Raw genomic sequence first — 16,125 nt, 5'->3', positions numbered from 1 at the left:
AAACATGACTGAAGACAAAGTGACAGAGGTCATCTGGGCCAGTGTCAGATCACCAAGGTGCTTCTTAAAATACAGACCCCTGGGCCCCCAGCAAACATACCACGTTAGATGTGAGAATGGGGATGGGGTAGAGGTGGGGTGGAATTGAGAATCCATACTGTTAACAAGTTATGCAAGTGATCTTTATGACTTCTAAAGTTTGGGAATTGCTGCTAGCCTTTTTCCAGTCCTAAGAAGAAAGACTCAGAACTTCCAAAGTATCACATATTACTTCTATATGCCTCAAAACAGATGAGAAGTGATGAAAACTTGTCGTTGTTCATTCCAATTATTCACTTTCATTCCCATTCCTAAAACAGGATTATATGTCCCTAATTTTTGCCATGTGACCTGCAGTACTTCTCTTTACGAAAGACCTATTCCACTGCCACCTCATTTACATCATACCTGATCATGTAAGTTGCTATGGCAGATGTAATGTAGGTAAAAGTAATATATGCGAAACCTGGGCAGATGCTTCAATGCCATTACATGGGTCTGCCATTGCTCCTCCCCCACTACAAGACTGAAATAAGGCCTTTCCTTTAGTCTGGATCCCCAAGTGAAGAAGATATGTGATGCAGAGCCACAGCTCTCGTGGAACGTACATGGACAGGGTAACCAATGAACTCATTTTTGTAAATCACTGAGATCTTGAACTTATTGGAGCATAACATAGAGAAAAATTTCTGATCCAAGGAGATAAAAGATTTTTGCTTAAAGTTCTTTCCCTAAGACAAAATAATGGTAGGTATGGCCGCATACACACAAAAAGTAGCTTGCACTGCCCCCAGGGTGATGCAGTAAGTGCAGCTGGCAATACCCAATGAAAGGAAAGACCAATGAGTACACTAATTACACACTAGCCTCACCCTGCCATAGCTCCCAGCCTGCACCATCTCAAGAATGACAATAACAGCTCTAATCTGTCTTCAAAACACTGCAAGGAGGGCTTACTTGCCCTGCTCCTCTCCTACATGCACACAGAGTTTGGGCAAGAAAGAATGCCACTGAGCAAACTGCCTTCAAATACACAATCCATCTAATTTCTTCAAGGCTTTTTTTGTTTGCTTTTCCAAATTCACCTCTCATCTTCCATGTCAACAGGACAAGACAAAATGCTTTTGTTTTAATATTCAAGAGCTTTTGCTCCTGGACAATGTAGTGCTGTTCAGCAGAAAAGCCCTATTCAGCGTACAAAAAATTCCTTTAACGTTTCCCTTTTCATCATTTGTGAATTAAAGAGACCCTGACCAATACCTTTGCCAGACTCTTGATTTCATCCTCCTGACAGCACAGGTTACAAACACAAACCAGGATGAGGAATAAAGGGTTTGGCATTTGCAAACAACTCATTTCTTTCTGTAATTCAACAAAATGGCAGGATTCTGCAACAGATATATAACATTAGCTTGATAGATACCATTCGAACCTGGAGTCCTATACATGGAAAGGAATTCCCAGCAGCTACCTTTCTTTAACTTCTCACCTTCTAAAGTAAATAAAATTTGTTAAATTTTAGTAAAAAGTAAGTAAATTTTTAAAAAGAAGAATTCTAAAAGATGCTGGAAATGTTTGATTAACCTGCTAAAAATATACATGCAGATCTATTCTGCACGTAAGTGACAAGTTGCGTGGAATTTTATTAAAGCAATTATCACACGCCATTTGTACTTCATAATTAGTCTGGCATCCCTATATAGTTTAAAATCAGATGTCTCTGTTGGATAATAAAAAGCCACTAGTTCTTTCAGGTATAATTAGAGTCATGTCATTTGGCACAATGTGTTTTAAAACGGTATGTGACTACCTTCAAAGTCCAAACACTTAGCAAATGTAATTTTTCAAGTGTGCTTAAAGTTGCTAACAGAAGCTAGAGCCCTTAGCTCCCAGGATGTTGTTTCAAATGTAAAGAGACGCTTCCATAAGAATCAGAGCCATTTAGGAGTCATGATCAATCACCAAGAAGAGACATTGGATTCAAATGTCCCTTTGGTCCATGACTCAAGCCAATTGAGGCAGAGGTAATGATAATAGAAGCCCCTCTTGTTACCTGACTTAGAAGCCCCTGATGCTGCTGCACTATTTCTATTTAGCTCTTAACCAGGATCCCAGTATAGACGAGGAGTTTCTGAGGCTATGAGTAAAGATTGTGAAAACAAAGGTGACCTAAACTCCGCCATGACTACCTCCATGGGGGCAGTTCTGGGCCAGGATAACCAGTGGGAATCTGGAGAATTATTTACAGATTATTTCCCCTTCCTTCCTTAATTACAAAATCCAAGACATTCCAAAAGGTCTAGAAGCCATTCACTTGGTCCAGAACTTCCTGGAATACCTCAGATGGTCCCAGCATTGTTTTATAACCCCAGGGAACATCTAGATTTCTAGAACTTACAGGACTGGACTATACGACCATTAGCTCAGACTTATAGCCAAGCAAATATTCAGTTAAATCCAGTCTCCCCAAAGTTTAGGGGTGCAAAATGCCAGGCTTCATTCATCAACTTGCAGTCACTACCACAGGCATCTTCATCCCACCATATGATTCATCACTTTGATGGGGACAAGGGTGCCCTCCATCTCCCAGAGATTCTTTCATTTCTGTTACACTTTCTTCTTATATCAGTTTCTTCCATATCCCACCTCCAAAATATATGGCCATAATAAGAATGCCATTTAGACTGCTTAGGGCATTTGTTCATTAAAAAGCCAACTCTCAGCTAAATGAAGAGCCAAAGATCATTAGAGGTGACAGAGCATGGAATTTTTGAAATGACTACCTCCCATAAGGCCTCAAATATCACCTTGGCCGTTTATGACTCTCTTGGTGTGTATTTTATACACCATTTATTTAAAACAGCTTTGAGAGAAGGTCATTCAGGTATTTGGATGTGGGTTAACATCTAAAATGAACCATGGTTTATTATTCTTCTTATTGTCCACTTAGTAAGGATAGTATAGAAGACAGTTGAAGACTATGGCCTCATTTGAGAAAGTGCAAAAACAGCACTTTTCCTCCATTCACATTAGAATGAATATCTTGGTGTTTAAAGCTCTAACCCTTTAGGAGTGAATAGTAATTCTGTGCATATAGTATATCTGTACCTCATCCTTCTAACTCTTGAGCATAATACTCTAACTCAGGCAGAGAGGAGCTGCAGCAAAAGGACATTAGTGTCTGCAGCAGGATTCTGTTGAAATGAATTGGACCTATAAGACAATCTTATCAAGCTTGTTTTAGTATAAGTGGCAGCTTTATGTTGAAGAACGAGAGGAAGTAGTGAAGGGTACCGTGATGCATCATAAACCTGCAGGATTTTTACAAGCCAAGATAGATGTTGAGATAATGAGAACAGATTTACTTGTCAGAGGCTCTGATGTCAAACTAGAATTTTCTATGGTTTTCAAAAAGAATACTGTTTAATACATTCACAACACAATAGCACTCAATGGCCATTGACCCACAGAAATGTATGTAAATTAACATCAAAAAGAAGCATCTTCCTCTGATCCTCAGGAATGCCGGTGGGTAATACAAGAGTTACTTTAAACACTGATATTTTTGAATGTTAACTTTTGCAAGCCCATCTCAAGTTTGCTCTCATTATTCTGGAACTAATTGAAGGGTCATACATAGAAAGACAAAAAGTAATTCATTTGAGACTCTGAACGGCGTTTTTATGAAACTTCTCCACAAGTGGGAACCGAGGAAATTTTGTAACTATAAGCAAAGATGAAGCTCCATCATTAAAACATCTTTGAAAGGAACTGAGAATTAAATGGTGAAGATTCAGAATGTGAAGAGGTTAATGACGGGATGCCCCAAGAGTATACTTTAAAACTGTTAATGTTCAATGAATTTATTAACCTAAGAAAAGAATGGGTTGTGAGTTTAAAAGTTTGGTGATGTTACAGAGTAAGAGAACTCAGGAATGATAGGATTTTAAGAGCTACCAGGAACCATCTGATTCCTTTCTATTGATGCCCTCTGAGTCAAGCCTGGAAACAGGCCTGACCTGACGGAGAATGCTTCTGCATTGAGAGACCACAACTGAGTTTCTTAAAGGAGGACAAAGTATCTTAGATTCTCAAAGAAGGGAAAGGACACTGTCAGAACTAGAAAAAACTAGAACTATACTAGAAAAATCTATATGAAAAATTTTAACTATTTGCGGCTTACTGATAAATGTAATCATTGGTCACTGAAGAAGGAATCTATTCAATAAGTATTAGGAATCAAAGAGAATTTGGAAGATTGTCTCAAACTGGCTTAAGAAATGAAAATTGAAGAAAAAATATAAATACTTTTTGCCAGCGTATAAATCAGTATTGCAGGCATATGGTGAACAGCAGTTTTGAGTTTGATAAGCAAACTTAGAATTTTATTTAAAAATGTAAAGGGATTTCAAGCACTAGGTCCTATTATTTCCCTCCAGATCAGCACCCCCAGCTGCTCCAAATGGAGCAGCAAAGTGAAATTAACCAATTCCCTTGAAAGGCTGTAGTGGTTCAGCTTCAGGGGGCTTGTTAATTTCCCTTCTCCAGGGGTACCAAGTGAGGCCTGAGAGCAGAGCAGGGAGGCAGCGTGAAAAGAGAAATTAACAAGCTTTCTAAAGTCTTGCTACCCCCACTTCTTTCAAGGGAATTGGTTAATTTCACTTTGTAACTCCATTCAGATCAGCTCTAGTTTGAGAAAAGCTCCAATTAAATAGAGGGAGAGGGGAGACAAAAGCAATTGGGTAGAAGAGGGAGGGAATGGATAGAATTTAAATCAGTGACTTCAATCCAAAGCGTTCCCTCAAAATACTCAAAGCACTTTACATATAAAGATTAACAAATATTTTTTTAAAAATCTGGCTAGTGTACAGAAAAGTTTTCTTTTCATTTTTATTAATTTTATCCTTCCTTATAATCTTGGTAGAACTGAAATACAAGTATTTCCTACTTTACTCGAATCACAGGGTTAAAGGCTGTTTGTTTATGTCTGATCCATAACACCTTCATTTTCTTCAAATCTGGAAAATGTGAATTTCGAATGTGAAATAACTATTTCTAGTGTTTTAAATTAAAAAAGAGAAATAAGCATCTAGAAGAGACTTCTCAGAAGCACTGCTTTGAATCATGAAAAGAGGAAAACTTGTAAAGAAATGAAAGAAACTAGTAGAAAAAAGTAAAGGCATGATAAGTGGAAAAGGCTTGAAAATAGCAAGTGTGTGTAAATTACCTAAGGACTTGAGGTATCATATTTCTTTAAGGTATTGTAAAGGGCATAAGTAAATACACACATTAAACTTATAATATTACTAAATAATGGAAGTAGGTGGCCAGGTTTTCCTAGTCTGTCGTAGTCTGGAAGCTCCGCTGAAACCTGTCCACCATGTGACCCTACTGGTATGTGAAATACCACCACGGTGGTGAGAGTGCCAAATATTTTTTTTTTTTGAGGAAGATTAGCCCTGAGCTAACTACTGCCAATCCTCCTCTTTTTGCTGAGGAAGACTGGCCCTGAGCTAACATCCATGCCCATCTTCCTCTACTTTATACGTGGGACGCCTACCACAGCATGGCTTTTGCCAAGCAGTGCCAAGTCCGCACCCGGGATCTGAACCGGCGAACCCTGGGCTGCCGAGAAACAGAGCGTGCACACTTAACTGCTGCGCCACCGGGCCGGCCCCAAGAGTGCCAAATCTTAACTACTAGACCACCAGACCATTACCAAATTACTGGGCCTTCCAAAGAAAAAAAATGTCAACTTTCAAAAATAAGGATAATAAGATCCACTGTGAGAGACTGTTTGATAAGAGGATGTGTATGTAAATGCATATTGTGTCCAACAAATGGTAGTTATTATTATCATTATTAAAGTTCAATATAGATAAGACGAAGGCTGAAAAGTAATTTAAGAGAGAATCTCGACTAATAGGTCCCCAAATGAGTTTTGCCTCACCATAACCTGTATGGAGTTTTATAAAAATAGAGATTTCACGGGGCTGGCCCCGTGGCCGAGTGGTTAAGTTCGCGCGCTCTGCTGCAGGCGGCCCAGTGTTTCGTTAGTTCGAATCCTGGGCGCGGACATGGCACTGCTCATCAGACCACGCTGAGGCAGCGTCCCACATGCCACAACGAAGAATACACAACTATGTACCAGGGGGCTTTGGGGAGAAAAAGGAAAAAATAAAATCTTTAAAATAAAGCTACATTTCTTTAAAAAAAAAAAAATAGAGATTTCAGGACCCCACTTCAAATTTGTTAGATCAGAATATCTGTGAATGCTGTCCAGGAATCTATTTCCAATACAACATATTATTTTTATTAATGGTACTTAGATAAGTCACTTGTCAACGTCTCACAGTAGCAGCACAAAAACCAGAACTGTATGTTTCCTCTGTCTTGGCTTGAGCTTGTCTGTTATACACTATATCTCTATGGTCAACTACAGTGTTAGAGCATCCATAGGAATCTGATGAATCGTTTGGGGGTTTTTTCCCTAACATTTGATTGTCTGATTCTACACACTTGGTAAATCTTGCCACCTTCTTTCTAAATGCCAGATTGTCCCTGGCAAACAATACCCAAGCACATATTTGTTGATTTTCTATAGATGTTTTTCCTGTCAATTTGTCCCTGTTTTGTTTCTAGAGACAGAGTTAAATCAAGAAGGCAGATATACCAGCAGATTTAACTTAAATCTAAACTTGTATGTCTAAACAAGATAAAGTAAGAGGGACCATATTTATCTTCCTGTCTGAAACAACTGAAAATTTGGACAGAAAAAATAAAACAACAGTTCTTAAGACAGTGCTTAAGAGCACCCTACCCCAAAATATGTTGGTTTGGCATATTGACTATTTTGAGCTAAAATCATTTGAAAAATAGCAGATGCAAGAAGAGCATGCTGACTTCCCCTTTTCTTCCTAAAAGCGGGTGATAAAAGTCCCAAGGAAAATACGCTGTCTCTATACCTGGAGGAAAAGAATATTCTTTTTTTTTATTAAAGATTTTATTTTTTTCCTTTTTCTCCCCAAAGCCCCCTGGTACATAGTTGTATATTCTTCGTTGTGGGTCCTTCTAGTTGTGGCATGTGGGACACTGCCTCAGCGTGGTTTGATGAACAGTGCCATGTCCGCGCCCAGGATTTGAACCAACGAAACACTGGGCCGCCTGCAGTGGAGCACACGAACTTAACGTCTCGGCCACTGGGCCAGCCCCAAGAACATTCTTATTATGAGAGACAGGGAGTCAAGGCCAAGAGAAATCTGTACAAGCAAACCTTATTAAAATAACCCTAACCTTCCTTTAGTTTCCCATATATGCTAGTTACTTTTCCACAATTATTACTCTTTATTCAACCTAGTATTTAAGCACTTAGACCTAACCCCTTTTTGGGTTTTCATTTTCTTATCGAAGGCTCACAAATACACATAAAGGTAAAATTTTATGCTTTTCTCTTGTTGATCTGTTTTATGTCAACTTAATTCTCAGGCCCAGCTGGAAAGCCTAAGATGACAGAAGAAAAGTTCTATCTCCCTTAACAACAAATGACAATGATCCCTGCAAAATGGGCAATAAATAAGATAATGCCTACAATGTCCCAGCTTACTCCCTAAGGAGATATTTTAGGCCATAGCATAGGGAGAGGAAAGCCAAGACAAACTAAAAAGAGTTCAGGTCATACAAAATTTCTTCTCTGGGAGCGGGGGGGTGACCTGGTGGCATAGTGAATAAGTTCGCTTTGGTGGCCCAGATCCCTGGTGCAGACCTACACACTACTCATCAAGCCATGCTGTGGTGGTGTCCCACATACAAAATAGAGGAAGATCGGCACAGATGTTAGCTCAGGGCCAATCTTCCTCACACACACACACAAAAAAAAAACCCAAAAAAACCTTCTCTGACCACAATGGAATTAAATAAGAAATCAACAACAGAAAGATCTCTGGAAAATCTCCAAATATTTGGAAGCTAAATAACTCTCTACTAAATAATCCAAAATCAAAGAAACAATCAAAAGTGAAATTAGAAAGTATGTTGAACTAACTGAAAACACACATATCAAAATTTGTGTGATGTAGCCAAAGCAATATATGAGGGAAATTTATAGCACTAAGATGCCTATATTAAAAAAAAAATCTCCATTTCCACATGAGGAAAAAGAAGAACAAATTAAATCTGAAGTAACCAGAGAAAAGAAAATAGCAAAGATCAGAGTAGAAATCAATGAAATAGAAGTCAGAAAAAAATACAGAAAATCAATCTCTGAAACCAAAATCTGGTTATTTTAGTATGTTAATAAAATCTGTAGACCACTAACTCTACTGATTGCAGGGAAAAAAGACAAATTCTCAATAGCAGAAATGAGAGATATGATATCATTAGATATTTTACAGATATTAAAAGAATCATAAGGGAATATTGTGAACAACTTTATGGTAATCCATTTGAAAACTTACATAAAATGGACAAATTCCTTGAAAGATACAAACTGCCAACACTTACTCAAGAAAAAATAGCCTGAATTTTAAAGAAATTAAAATTGAAATAAAAATCTTACCACAAAGAAAAGTGGTAGGGAAGGATTACAAAGGGGCATTAGGAAACTCTTGGAAATTGATGGATATGTTCATTATCTTTAATGTGGTGATAGTTTCAAAGGTGAGTACATATCAAATTGTACATTTTATATATGTGCAGTTTATTGCATGTTAATTAAAATGATAAAAATGTGATGTAAAAAATACTAATTGCATTTAGTAAAGCTGTGATAGTTGGTAGCCTATTCACACAAGAGGACACCAAAAATTAGCCATTAGAAACATACAACTCCTATCTTGGAAAGTGGTCAAAAAGAGAAGCAGAGAGTAGAAATCCCTCAAGTTGCATAACATCGTAAATCTTCTAGAAGTGTTCATTTCCTTCCTTCAGTCAAATGTGATTATTTTAATTTCTATTAAAAAAATACTAATATTTTCAAAAATCTTGTGTTTACTCATAGGTAGAGAAAAATATCTATAATAACTATCACTGAAATCAATACCTACATGTGAGAGTGTGGACAGTCTGTCTCTCAGTTATTTATCACTAATAGCTGTCCCATTTCTCTCATAAGTCTCCTGTGAGAAAAAAATAAAGTATCTGAAAGGAGTTTTTCCTATAAAATATTTAAAGCTTCTAACACTTTGAATGTGCAAGATTCGCAGAGTGGAATGGAAAACAACTTTATTCCTTTCTTGAGTCTGCCTACACATCTTCATTCAAAGGTGATTCCTCCAACCTCCAGCCCCCTCCCATACTCCCAGCTTATATGGAATCCAGGGAAGGTCCCACGATTTTCCTGATAAAGCTCAGATAATTCAAAAGTCTTTCTCAGTCTCGCAGGAAGTTCTGAGACATTAATGACTGTTCTGCCCAGTGTCACATCAACTCTGTATCTAATTCAGTGCTGAAGCTTCTCCCCTGACTCATACTGACCACCAACAGTGGAGGAAGCTAGAAGAAATGATTGTCTTTTTCCCTTTTTCTCCTTTTTGTGCTTCACTATCTCCTCCCTCAGCTTACTACTGTGAACTTGTTACCTCTCCAGGATCTAAACGGAGGAGGTAGACTAGGAAAAAGAGCAGAGGGGTTCTTATACAACAGGCCCCAATATGGCTGTGTTGGGGGTTAAAGCAGACTTTTCCTTTCTGGGAGCCTTCATGGGTTCTTGGGAGGCCGTCGTCACAGAAAATCTTTTACCAGCATTTCTCAGTGCAGGTGCTCCTTGGGTGATTGCTCAGAACTCTTCTCTAAGCCCTTGGCATCTGGCTGTGTACTTCCAACATCTTTCTGCTGAGTTTTCCTTGCCCCTTCGAACAATCCACTTGAACAAGATCTGAAATGACCCTGCATCACTCTTTCTCTCATATGGCTCACAATCTGTCCTTGGAAAACTGCCTAAACTTCGCTGTCGTTAGGAGTGCAGTTACACGGGATCAATTTTCTAGGGCTGCCATACCAAGTACCACAAACTGGGTGAACTTATACAGTAGATATTTATTGTCTCACAATTCTGGAGACTAGAAGTCCAAAATGAAGGTGTTGGCAGGGCCATGCTCACTCGGAAACCTGTAGAGGAGAGTCACTCCTCCCCTCTCTACTTTCTGATATTTGTCAGTAATCCTTGGCATTCCTTGGCTCATAGATACACCACTCCAGTCTCTGCCCCTGTCACCACATGGTCATCTTCTCCTTGTGTGTCTCTGTCTCTTCTCCTCTGCTTATAAGGACACTAGTCTTAGTGAATTAGGGACCACTCCAATTCAGTATTACCTCATCTTGACTTACTCACATCTACAAAGACCCTATTTCCAAATTAGGTTACATTCACAGGTATTGGGGGTCAGATCTTCAACATAGCTTTTGGAGGGAAAGCAATTCAACCTGTAACATACCAACCGTTCCAGCGGTAGCCCTGTGCTCTACTGCCGCCGGATCCTCAAGCTGACGCTCACCTTTCAAATTTCTCAGGCATGAGACAAGCACGAATCCTCAGTGCTCCTCAAGCTCTATGAATGGTTTCTTTAGAGCCCATCTCATTGCATCTGAGGTGAGAGGAGAATATGTCCTTCTTACCGGACACCCGCTTCCTTTAAATTCCCACACAGTTTAGCATCTTCTCTTGAAACATGGGTGCAGTTAGCACCTATTATATTAGGTCCTCAACCAAAATTGAAGGCAAAATAGTTCAATATTTACATACACAATTGTAAGAGTAGTTTAAGAATACTTCTGTTAAAGTAGATGTATACCAACCACATCTGTGATCAGAAATTTCATCCTCAAAGGTTAAAATAAAAAACATACATTGTGCGAATAGGAGTTTCTGCCTTTTCTGTTGCTTCCTCAGTGGGTTAACCCAGATGATCTTTATTAAAAGGTCATGTGGTATTACTGGCTCATAAATATGCAGTGAGACCACGAGTAGTAAACCCAAAAGCATGATAACTGAAATTGTGCAGAAGACTTAATTAGCCTTACTTAGCTAAATAGCCATCCCTCTAAATCATTTTTGTTAAATAAATAATAAAATTGGTTAATTTAACATTTTTCACTTGATTGACTTTTAAGTGAAATTCAGATGAGAATAAAAATGGCTCAAAACAAGCATAAAAGAACAAAAAGTGAAGGTAGAAACTTAAAGGATGGGAATAATCAAGAAACTGAAAATTTTTTGGTTAGGAAGATTGTCCCTGAGCTAACGTCTATGCTAATCCTCCTTTATTTTGTATGTGAGATGCCACCACAGCATAACTTGATGGGTGGTGTATGTCCATGCCCAGGTTCTGAACCCATAAACCCTGGCCACCAAAGCAGAATGTGCAGGACTTAGCCACTACCGCACAGGTTTGGCCCCCTGAATAATTATTTTAAGAATTATAGAATACATTTAAAATACTAGAAGATGAAGAGAAAAAAGTGGTTTTATTTTATAGGATGACAACAAATTTTTGTAGGATCTACTTCTGATGAGAAAATTATTTGCAACACATATCAAAGCTAAGATTAAAGGACTGTGTTTGTAATCATTCTTGAGTTGTGGAATGTACAAGCTCACAAACTTATAACGGGCACTAATACCCACTGCAAAGCTCATGGCCCCATTGAGCGTAATTCCAAGTGCCAAGAGCTACATGAACTCTGCTTGAGAGAGGGGAATGATAGTTACTTTATATTTTCCAGTTCCATCAGATAACCTCTTTCATTTTTCCTGCTGACATATACCTCCATTTGAGCTTGTAGTGTAATTGCATATGTTCAAACTACATCGAGTCCAAAAAGCTGCTTTGTCTATTAAAAAAATTTTGCATACAACTACAGCAACACATCTCCCCCTTGTACCCCCTGCATTTACACACACTTGACTTATTCTGATTCCATAATATATGCTTTATTCAACGATATCAAATCACATTATTCTCTGCTTAGTACTTTTTGCAAGTCAGCTGGCATCATTGACTTCCTGTGACACATATATTGTTTCCTGTGACATATACATGGTTAAAATTACAAAATGGCCTTGGGAAAACCCAGCTGTGACATTCTCTCACTTCCTTATTTCACCCACTCCAAGCTCTGGCTCTTTGCAACTCTCCTTTCTCCCACAGAATCTATTGCTAATAGGCTCTATTTAGTTTCCATTTGACGGATGAAAGTTGTCAAACTTTGATCTTGGCTCCAGTTCCTCATCCTAAACTTTCTGTGGCTTTGAATGGATTTTCAAAACACATGCAGTGTTTGAGGAATAAATACTTCAAGCAATTTGGGTTCACTTATGTGGGACTAAATGGACTATCTTAGGAAATTTGGGAGGTAGAAACAACAGTTTTCACTCCCGTCTCTCCACATTTGTCTTTTCTTAGCATCATTGTCTGCCTCATCTTGTCTGCCCTCATCTGCCAGCAATATATCTTCTATTCTCCAGCTCTTTGGTACTAACAGGATGAGAAACGTGAAAATGGCCTAAATTCATTTACGAGAAGGTGTTATATGTCTAATAAGTTATGCTTTAGAAATATCTACATTTCTAAATAATACTACTCAAAGGGAAGAAACTCTTTAAAAGTGGGAATTAGCACAAAAATTAATGAATTATTGAGCTAGAAGAAACATGAATCCTTCTTCCTTGGGTTTCATTGCATTCAATTGGTCAACAAATATTTTTCAAGGGCCAATATGTACTTTCACAGTGTTTACATTCTTTTTTCTCATCCCAATCCGTTCTGTCCTAACATTAGTTGGACATTTCTCTCTAGCTGGTGAACTCCTTTCGGGCTGGAATCATAGTTTATTTAGCACACACACAATAAATATTTGAAGAATTTAATTCAGTCCCATTCAGCTCTTCACTTTATAGTTAAGGACAAAAGTACACTGAAATGTTAGAGGACTTTTTCAGTGTCACACATGTAGTCAGTGGAAAACACCAGCTAAGAATCACTAGCATTTCAGGCATTGGTATAGAAAAACACTTTTTGAAAATGTTAATTTTCAAATCATACCATATTGGCCACCCATCTAACTATTCCGCCTAAATGGAAGAATGGGTTTATTTTTAAAATTTATCTGACTCCAATGTAATCTTTATCAGTAATTCATTTGAAAATTATTAATTTATGCTTTTAATACGTGCTTTACCATAACTGTTAAACTATTGCTGGTCCTGATGCATTATAGAGTTTTACAACTCTGCAATGTGCTGTGACAGGATCAGTGGCTGGACAAGCTTCTCTATGCTCAGGGTACATTTGTAAAACAAGCTTCAGCTTTAAAAAGAATGATAGAAATCTAGAATAAAGTGGGAAGAGAGTGCCTAGGCTAGCAGAGGATGTAAACACAGTTGTATGGGAAATGGCTGGATTTTGGACCATAGAGGATTTTGGATCTTGAATATAAGGATTTCAGGAGGCCTATAAATGCTATTTTCAAATCTTTGAAAGTATTTAATATGGTAAATGAATACATTTTTTGTGTCTATCTTAAATAACAAGAATAAATCAAAGTTTTTGTGAAGTGAAAGGAAACCAGATTGCTATCAATTTAAGTATAATTGATTTATTGAGTCAGCTGGACTCAGTAGGGTGCAAATAGAAAGAAAGCATGCAAGGAAGGAAGGAAGGAAAGGAGGAAGGGAGTGAGGCCGGGAGCAAGGGAAGAAGAGAATTTCTTCCTCTGCCCATTCAAGCACTCTTAGGGAATTCCTCTTCCCCAAGCATTGATGGCATGGAGGGCCAGCCTCTCGGTCCCATTTAGTCACAAGAACAATATCATTTAAATAATTTTAAAATTATTTAAATCCAATAACATAAAAATTCTGAACCATATCCCCTTTGAAGCTTCTCCCTTCCTTCCCTTCCCCTATATCTGAGATGGAAATTTGGAATGCATGAGTGACTGACCTCCTCTCTCTTCCTAACCACCCCCCCCCCCACCCCCGCACTGGCTACTCTTTCCATGGACCCAGGCTCAGACCCAGTACTGAGAGAGGTTTAGGAGGAAATGGTCCATTGTAACAGGTTGGCAGAGTTACTGTCAGGGCACTTGGGTGACAAATGGTCTCACTAGTGTTTTTGTAGCCTCTTTGGAGCTCTTCTATTGAGGATCCCCAACCACAGGTCACTCAACCTGAGCAAGGCCCCTTCTTCAGCTGACTGCTTACAACTAATCTGGGCTTCCGGTGGTCCCCTCTGCTGGAGTCTTCTTGTCCCTTTGATCAATTCTTTTGGGCAGGATCCCTTTCAACTGACCATAGTCCATTCCCTTAAGCAGGATTCAAATCTAGATGTTGGTAAGGACACAGCTGGAGCAAGTTCCGGTCATTCCCAGAGATTCCCTTCTCTCTGCCACCAGGAACGGACAGTTCCAGTCACAGCCTCTCATCATTAGACTATTTAACTCAAGCAACATGTCTTTAAACAGCAAGATCTTGACTCACGCACATGTCAGGGTCCTAACCTGATCCCTCCCTGAAGCCTTCTCACTTAGAGTGAAGAAGAAAATACTTAATTCTGCTTCCTCATCCCAGCAACACATCGAAAATGCTCTCCAAAGAAATGTCTGCCCTAAAGCCTTTTCAACCTCCATCTTTTATATATGCCTGTGGCTGGGTGATAGCTAATGCAGGTGAACCTGGGTTCCCCCACTTTGCAAGTCCAGCTCCTTGATTTAGAATGTTTTGTTCTCTAACTTTGGGCCTTTGGAGACAACAGAAAATATCCCTGAACATCCTATTGCTTACACAAAATGTTTTAATAATTAGAGCAGTTCAGAAAATGTAATTGTAAGCCTTGTGAACACATAAAGAGTTCAAGCAGAGGCTTGATCTTGATTCCAGAATGAAGAGCACAGGTAAGGCTCTAGCATAGTCTGGGAAGTCAACCATCTCAAAGGGACTTCTTACCCCTTAAGACTTCCTGATTCACAAGCTGCCTCCGGATAGGATGAGCAGAGAGATTCCTCTAGTTTTCAAGGGCAGATAGAGAGAAGAATGTCAACAGAAAACTAGAATATAATGCAACTCAATAAACATGCCCTATTTGGCCATCAATTATTTGATCTCTTCTCATTTTGTTTAAACTGGCATATCACGATAGCACCAAGCTTGTTATTTCAACTTTAACATAAAATCCCTAGACTTTATCCCTGGGTTCAGATACATCGAGGATTCAGATAATCAAAAGAAGTCTAAAAATAAAACAGTAACAACACTGGAACAGTTAAGTAATGTAGAAATATTCAACATCGCTCTATTTAAAAATAATTACTAATAATTACAAAATAACAATTAAAATAATTTTGTTCTTTCCTTCCTTTCCTTCAGGCTCCTTCATTTTAATTGCACTTTGCTATTTTCTTTCTTAGGATAGATATTACCAAACCAGTTAGGGTCCTCCTTGCCCCCACACAAAATTGCTTTGGTTTGATTTCTGTTCAATAAGTGAAAGAAATGTGTAAATTCTAGGTTAGCTTCTTCCTCTTCCCCTTTCTTGGAGTTTATCAACACATGCACTTTTTTGCTCTGTCTGAGAAAACCTGGATGCAGAACTCATTACTTCTCTGAATTGTCCTAAGGAATTCACACACACACATATACATGTGCGCGTGCGTGGGCACGTGCGCGCACGTGCACACACACATACACACACACACTAAGTGAGCGTGTAGATTTTCTAATATTTGCATAAGGAAGACGGAGCAGAAGATTAACATGCTACATCTCACATCAAACAACTAAAAGCCTCTTAGATATTCTAGCCTCTAACATCCTCCTTAGCTAGACCTCTATGAAAGATCTTTTTCTTCTTTTGATGTCCCCTTTCCTTCCTGCAATACTCAGACTCTGGGCTCTTTTCTCTTCTCTCTCAGATTTTCTTCAAACATTTCCATTTCTTCTCTCCTTTATATGTGAAGTAAATCCCCTCTACCTGAGCACCCACTGCACATTTTGTGATTCAGAGACGTCCGTGTGACTTTCAGCAAAGGCCCTTACACTAGCTCTTTCCTCCCTGAGAGGACAACTTAGCCACCACCTTTGATCATCAGAACATGCTC

This window comes from Equus przewalskii, chromosome 2, assembly GCF_037783145.1.
Source record: "Equus przewalskii isolate Varuska chromosome 2, EquPr2, whole genome shotgun sequence".
Classification (NCBI taxonomy): Eukaryota; Metazoa; Chordata; class Mammalia; order Perissodactyla; family Equidae; genus Equus; species Equus przewalskii.
This window is presented reverse-complemented; position numbering follows the sequence as displayed.